Source organism: Saimiri boliviensis, chromosome 11 (genome assembly GCF_048565385.1).
Source record: "Saimiri boliviensis isolate mSaiBol1 chromosome 11, mSaiBol1.pri, whole genome shotgun sequence".
NCBI classification, from domain to species: domain Eukaryota; kingdom Metazoa; phylum Chordata; class Mammalia; order Primates; family Cebidae; genus Saimiri; species Saimiri boliviensis.
In genome coordinates, this window is record NC_133459.1 from 109607994 (window position 1) to 109616237 (window position 8244).

The 8244-nt window shown below is 45.4% G+C and overlaps 1 pseudogene; it reads left to right on the forward strand.

Annotated features, from left to right (window-relative positions):
* The first annotated feature begins 5830 nt into the window (after positions 1-5830).
* Positions 5831-6144, forward strand: LOC101044744 (high mobility group protein HMG-I/HMG-Y-like; annotated as a pseudogene).
* Positions 6145-8244: the final 2100 nt, after the last annotated feature.

Genomic DNA, 8244 nt, shown 5'->3' on the forward strand with positions numbered 1-8244 from the left:
ATAAATAAATAAATAAAAGAACAATGACTCCCAGGTTTAGGTTTAAGTATACAGCCATGCCACTAACCAGAATGACAAAGATTAGAGGAGGACACGGTATAAGAGAAAGACAGTTTGTTCAGTTTGAGAATATTACATTTGAGATGCCTGTTCCAGTTATCCATTGCCGTATAACATACTATTCCAAAATTTAACAGCTTAGAAGAATAACTCATGTTATTTCTCATGGTTCTGTGAGTGGGCCAAGGTCAGCTGGACATTCTTGTATGGGCTCTCTCATGTAGTTTCTGTCAGAAATGAGCTGGGCTATAGTCACCTGAAGGCTCAAGTGGCTGGTTATCTAGGACAGTCCACTCACGTGGGTGGCAATTGATGCTGGCTATTGGATAAAAGCTCAGCTGGGCTTGTTCACCTACACATGGCCTCTCCATGTGGCTTGAGCTTCTCACAGCAGGATAGCTGGGTTACAAGAGACAGTATCTCAACAACTCACATTTCGAGAGGCTTAGGCAGAGGCTGTAAGGCTTCTAGTGACCTAGCCTTGGGAGTCACTGCCACTTTTGCAGCATTTTACTGGTTAAGAGAGAGTCACAGGGTCAGCCTGGATTCAAGGGCAGGGAACTCCAGAGGGCATAAAGACTGGGAGATATGGCTCACTGGGGCCCATCTTTGGAGACTAACATGGTGCCTTTGGGACATGCAATTAAAGTGGTTCAATATGTATTTAGACTGGGGATTTAGCTGAAGAGACAATGAATACGTAGATCATGATTGATGCCATAGATGTAGATGAGATCTCCCAGGGAGACTGTGTGAAGTGCTACAAAAATATGATCAGCAGATGACTTCTGAAGCAACAGTACCTGAAGGGAAAGCAATGAAGCACTGAGTAGAGAGACCAAGGATGTGGGGCCACAGAGGCAGAGAAAACCATGAAAGACTGCTTAGATAAGCCAAATGCAACATTTCAAGAAAAGGAAATAGTCAGCAGAGTCAAATGCTAAAGAAAGGCAAAATCATGTAGGTTCAAAGTATTTTCACAGAATTTAACAATTAGTTGATCATGGATAACCTTAGAAGGAACAATTCTAAGGAACGGGAGAAGCAAAGGAAAAAAATAAGACAAACGAAAAGGGCAGTGAATGGTAGCTAAGAAAGAGAAGGAAAAAGCTATCACAAGACATAGCATGGAGGGAGGGCTTTTGTTTTAAGATGCTTAGGAGTGGGCTTTGGGGTCAGATTGTCTGCATGGATTTACATGTTGGCTCTACCAGCTGTGTGACATTGCTCAAGTGATTTAACCTCTCTAAACCTAGATGGTCTCTGAAGAGGTAACATCTAAGCTGATGCCTGAAGAATGAAACAGCCATGTAACAGATTGGAATAATAATGGACTTGGCTGGGGTAACAAGGGTATGAGCAACTGGGAGACACATTTGGCTTGTTAAGGAATAGAATAGTGTGGGACAAGTTGGCAGGTAGAATGGAGTAGAAGATACGGTCAGGGGAGCAGCATGAGATTGAGCTGGAGGAAGACAGAAGCCTGATCTTTCTGAGCTTTTACTATGGCAAGATGTCATTCTAATTACAATGGAAGTCACTGGAGAATTGAAAATAGAGGAGGAATGATACTATTTAACATATTTCTAAAAGGCTACTCTGTTTTAAAAATAAACACACCTGGCCAGGCGCAGTGGCTCACTCCTGTAATCCCAGCACATTGGGAGGCCGAGGCAGGTGGATCACGAAGTCAAGAGATCGAGACCATCCTGGCCAACATGGTGAAACCCCGTCTCTACTAAAAACTACAAAAATTAGCTGGGCATGGTGGGGCATGCCTGTAGTCCCAGCTACATGGGAAGCTGAGGCAGGAGAATTGCTTGAAGCCGGGAGGCGGAGGTTGCAGTGAACCGAGATCGCGCCACTGCACTCCAGCCTGGTGACAGAGCAAGACTCCATCTCAAAATAAATAAATAAATAAGTAAAATAAAATAATAAATAAATAAACACACGTTCTCAGCAATTCTACTTCCAGGTATTTACTTAAAACGAATGAATATATATGTTCATTAAAAAACTCGTGCAAGAATTTCATAGCAGATTTATTCGTTATAGTCCCAAACAGGAAACATCCCCAAAATCTACTAATAAAAGAATAATAAACATACTGTGGAATATTTATAAATGTACTTTACTCAGCAATAAAAAGGAATTAATTTGCTTCTACAGGCAAGAAAATTTTATATGATTCCATTTACATGATATTCTAGAACAGGATAAATTAATACACAGTGGCAAAAACTTAGAACACTGGTGTCCTCTGGGAACTTTTTGGAATGACAGTAATCTATCCTTGATAAGAGTTAGGGTTAATGGCCAGGCATGGTGGCTTAGGCCTGTAATCCCTGCACTTTGGGAGGCCAAGGCAGGTGGATTGCCTGAGGTCATGAATTCGAGACCAGTGTGACCAACATGGTGAAATCCCATATCTACTAAATACAAAAAATTAGCTGGGCATGGTGGCACAGGCCTGTAATCCCAACTACTTGGGAGGCTGAGACAGCAAAATCACTTGAACCCAGGATGTGGAGGTTGCAGTGAGCCAAGATTGAGCCATTGCAATCTAGCCTTGACAACAAGAGTGAAACTTCATCTAAAAAATATGCCAGATGTGGTGGCTCATGCCTGTTATCCCAGCACTTTGGGAGGCCGAGGTGGGTGGATCACCTGAGGTCAGGAGTTCAAGATCAGCCTGGCCATCATGGCGAAACCCCATCTTTAAAAATAAATAAATTAATTAATTAATTAATTAAAATAAAAATAAAAAATAAATTATTTTTAAAAAGGAGTTACACGGTGAAAATTCGAAAAATGTAAATTTGGTGTTCAAATTTTACATTAAAAGAAAAAAACTACATAAAGATTGAACTTCAAGGCCAGTCATGGTGTCTCACCCCTATAATCCTAGCACTTTGGGAGGCTGAGGCGGGTGGATCACCTGAGATCAGGAGTTCAACACCAGCTTAGCCAACATGGCAAAACCCCATCTCTACTAAAAATACAAAAATTAGCCAAGTGTGATGGCTCATGCCTGTAATCCCAGCTACTTGGGATGCTGAGTGAGACAGGAGAATCACTTGAACCTGGGAGGCAGAGGTTGCAGTGAGCCAGGATTGCACCACTCAATTGCAGCCTGGGCAACAGAGGGAAACTCTCTCTCTCTCTCTTTTAATCTCTCTTTCTCTCTCTCTCTCTCTCTCTCTCTATATATATATATATATATATATATATATATATATGTATATGCTCATATATATATGTACATGCTCATATATATATGTACATGCTCATATATATATATATATATATATATAGAGAGAGAGAGAGAGAGAGAGAGAGAGAGAGTTTCCCTCTGTTGCCCAGGCTCTCTCTCTCTCTCTCTTCATATATATATACGTATATATGAAACTTCAAGATATATATATATAGAGAGAGAGAGAGAGCTCATATATATATGAAACTTCGATATATATATATATGAAGAGAGAGAGAGCTCATATATATATGAACTTCGATATATATATATATGAAGAGAGAGAGAGCTCATATACATATATATGTATATATATATGAAACTTCGATTAATTATATGCATGGCAGAGTGTTTACAAGGGACACTACTGGTATGTTCAATTCCTTTGAAATACACCAAAATTAAGATGGATTAGTGGATGAATCAAGGGGTAGAAAGATGGATGGACAGAAATGTGAGAAGGCAAGTAATGGCAGAACCTAGCTGGCAGGTACATGAATGTTCATAGTAAAGTTATTACAATTTTGCTTTATGTTTGAAAATTTTCTTAGTAAAATGTTGGGAGAAAAGATTACTCTGACCTCTCTGAACATAATGGATTTAGGGGGCAACTAAGAAAGCTGGAAGGTCAGAGGTGGCTATTGCAGCGGCCAAGGTGAAAGGTAACATCAGTGTGAAGGACGACATGAGTGACTTTGACGTTGAGAATGGATTTAGACAGAAATGAGCAGATTCTATATTTATGTCAGAGATGCTGTGAGAAAGAATTAATACAAAGCATTTGAACTAGAGCATTCCCTGAATAATTTCGGCTGAGAGAGCTCAGCAAATCCTGTTATCTCATCCTGCCCTCGGGCAACGTCACTTCTAAATCACCTCAGAGAAATGAGAATTTCTTCTCTATTAAATAACTGATTCTAATGTTGAATAACTACTGTAGTCTCTTGCTTTCTTCAATTTGAAATTGTCTAAATATAGTGAGAGCTCAGATTACTGGCCCAGAATGAAGCTTCTTAAAGTCCTAATATACAGTATGATCATGTTTATATTTATCTCCTATACCAGAGTCCGAGATGGATCTGCAATACAGTACTCCCAGATGAAAAATTTGGTACACTTCAGACATCTTTGTCAGAATTTTGTGCTCCCCATCAGTTGTAGCACACAGATAGAACCCCTGGATTAACCATGTAGGCAGGAAAATTGGGGGTAAAATGAAAACCTGTCATCCATGTCATTATTTCAGCACTAAGCCTTCAGGGAGTAGGAGAAATGTCACTCAGAACATCTCTGCAATTGCCTGAGCTGCATGAGTGTCAGCCGCTGTGTAAGACGCTTACTTAGAGCTTGCTGAAGCTCTTACCTTTTCTCCCCACCTATGCACCGCTAGCCTTTCAGTGAAGCGGGGCCAATGTTTGTTCAAACTCAGTGGAAAATAGTAGGACGCACACTCTCCGTTTGGTTTCTCTTTTTACAGTTAACAGTTAATAGCTTACTTGACTGCTCGGCGGAGTGCTACGTGCCAGGCTGAGCCCCATGCAGCATCATTTTGATCAACCTTCATAGCAACGGTTCTATGAGGTGGCATCTATTATTATCTATATTTTACAGCTGAAGTGTCTGAGGCTCCAAGGTTAAGTAATCTGCCCAACTAGCAAGTTAGGGAATCGGAGTTCAAAATGAAGTCAGATGGTTGGCAGAGGAAAATCTCCCAACCACCCTGTCCTCAGCATCACTAATGGGAACGACATCAGGAGGCTGGAGGGTGAAGAGGCTTGACTGATCCTCCCGAGTCTTCAGCAATAGCCACGAAGCTACAGGGCTTCTGTCCTGTCTCTTAGTGCACAGCTGAATTAGCAGCTCCTGCTTTGTATGAATTCAGAGACTTGCCTTGCAAGCCCTCCTACACAGTCCCTCAAAACCTCCTAACTCCCCGTTTATGCCTTAGTGCTTTTATCAGGGCACAAACCTTTGCATCTCTCAATGAAGATGAAACTGAACACAAGTACTCCTTTTATTTTTATTTTTATTATACTTTAGTTCTGGGGTGCATGTTCAGATCGTGCAGGATGGTTACATAGGTATACACACGCCGTGGTGGTTTGCTGCATCCATCCCCCTGTCATCTACATTAGATATTTCTCCTAATGTTATCTCTCCCCAATCCCCCCACCCCCGCTATCCCTCCCCTAGCCCCCAAAGCCCCAACAGGCCCCAGTGTGTGATGTTCCCCTCCCTGTGTCCATGTGTTCTCATTATTCAACACCCACTTATGAGTGAGAACATGGAGTGTTTGGTTTTCTGTTATTGTGTCAGTTTGCTGAGAATGATGGGTTCCAGCTTCATCCTTTTAAAAAGTGAAAGTGGAGATCTACATTTGCTACCAGCGGCAGAGCCAAGCTGGTCCCCAGCGCCCAGCACCTCCGCTCCCGGCAACCCGGAGTGCGCACCGCAGGTGGGCGGCCGAGCTCCAGCATCCTAGCCGAGGCTTTTCACCTCCACCTTAGAGAAGGCAAGATGAGAGGGTCGAGCTCGGAGTCCAGCCAGCCCTTGGCCTCCAAGCAGGAAAAGGATGCACTGAGAAGCAGGGCCGGGGCAGCCTCCGAAGGAGCCCAGCGAAGTCCCAACACCTCAGAGACCTCGGGCCGACCAAAGGGAAGCACAAACAAGGGCGCTGCCAAGACCGGCAAAACCACCACGAGTCCAGGAAGGAAACCAAGGGGCAGACCCCCGAAACTGGAGGAGGAAGAGGAGGGCATCTCGCAGGAGTCCTTGGGGAAGGAGCAGTGACCGGGCATGCCGCCTGCTCCTCAATAGAGGAGCAGCTTTCTTCTGGGACTGGACAGCTTTGCTCCTCTCCCACGACCCCCGCCCCTTCCCCAGGCCCACCAGCACCGCCTCCTCCAGCCGCCACCCCAGCTTCCACCTGTGCCCTCACCACCACACTACACAGCACACCAGCTGCTGCACGGCCCCCAGTGGGCTGAATGGGGAGCAGTTTCCCCCTGGTCTCAGTTTCCAGCTCCCCCCCCACCCACGCATACACACGTGCCCTCCTGGATAAGGCTACCGTCCCCGTTAGCAGCACCTGCAGCGTCCCTATGGTGGTGGGGACACTGGTCTGGACTTTCAGTTTGGGGGCGCCTCTCTGCACCTCCACTGTTCCCTCTGGCTCCCCATAGTGGGTATGGGAGGGTTCCCCTGGCCTTAAAACCGGCCCAAGTCCCATCTCATCCTGACATGCCCTACTTCCACTGCCCTGGCAGCAGCAGGTGTGGCCAATGGAGGGGGGTGCTGGCTCCAGAATTCCCCCAGCCAAACTGTCTCTGTCACCACGTAGGGCTCACATCTTTCATCCTTCTCTGCCTTGCCTCGTCCCTGCACTAGGTTGGACTTCAGCCCCCTTTGACTACAGGAAGGCAGAAGGGGTGTGAGTCCCCTACACCCTCTTCACGGTGGCCCCAGCCCCCTGCCCTCCACCTGGGATCTGAGTACATGTTGCAGTGACGGAGATGCAGTCACTTATAGTCCAGGTGAGGCCTACGAGCCCTGTGGCTGCCACCTGAGGTGGGCTGGGGCTGCTCCCCCAACGCTACTTTGCTTCTGCCACTCGGCCATTTCCCCCTCCTCAGATGGGTCACCAATAACAAGGAGCTCACCCTGCCCACTCCCAACCCTCCTGCCCCTCCCTACACCCCAAGGTTCGGGCTCCATTTTTCCTCTGTTCATAAACGACCTCTGGACAGTTGTGTTTTTTGTTCAATGTTCCATTCTTTGACATCCATCATTGCTGCTGCTACCAGCGCCAGATGTTCATCCTCATTGCCTCCTGTTCTGCCCACGGTACCTTACCCTAAGATACTCTTCATGGGGAAGAGGGGCGGGGGCATGGCGGGCTGGGTGACCGACTACCCCGGTCCCAGGGAAGGTGGGGCCCTGCACCTACGATGGTGCAGCAGAGTGAGCAAGGGGGCCCCGAATTGACCATAAAGGGTGTAGGGGCCACTTCCTCCCCCTGTTCTTTTAGGAAGGGGTAGCCGTGATATGCCTCAGCCTGGGGCTTCCCCTCTGGTTTCCTATTTGCAGTTACTTGAATTTTAAAAAAAATCCTTTTCTGTGGGAAAAAAAAAAGTGCAAGCGGCTTTAATCCACACTAAGCTATACATAGCATGTGTTGTGAACCATCTAGATTACATTTAGCTAGCAGCGATCAAGGGAGAAGGAGAAAGAGCAGCTAGTTTTATGGGGGTGTAGAGGGATCAGGAAGATATACAGCAATAGGTATGTGGGCCCTGAATTCAAACTTAACCTAACAAATTTTTGATTGCCAGTCAGCCCATTCCAAAAAGTATTAAAGGTGTTACACACTGGTCCCCAATCTATTCTTTCCAGCTTGCAGCCTTGCACTTCTAGTGTGGCACCAAAACCAAAACCAAGCTTCCACTCGGCCGCTTGTCCTTCTTGCTGCCATTCATCTGCATTGACATTGAAAAGTTTGTTATTTGGAGAAATCAGTCTATTTCTTGGCAGAACTCTCTATAGCTGGTATAAATCACTGCTTCTCAAAGGCTTTTGCTCTCACTCTGTCCTGCTGTGCACCAAGAAAGCAGCAATCTCCCCCATGACCTAAAGAACAGAAAGTACAGATGGGCTGCTTTGCCCCACTTGTCTTATTCAGACCTTCTCCGAAGAGCTCCACAGGGCTGTGAGCTATTTATTCCCAGAAAAGGCTTCACGAATAAACAGGGAAACAAAAATGAAGAGATTTGCCTGGGGCGGGATGGGGGCGGGGGGAGAGAATTCTATCATTTATTTAGAATCATGAAATCAAATTAATGCCAATGAAATGTTTCTAAAGGTTTATTTAATGTCTATCTTCCTCATTAAACTAGGGCTGGATTAAGGGGCAACCCAGCCAGACAGCTGCTTCA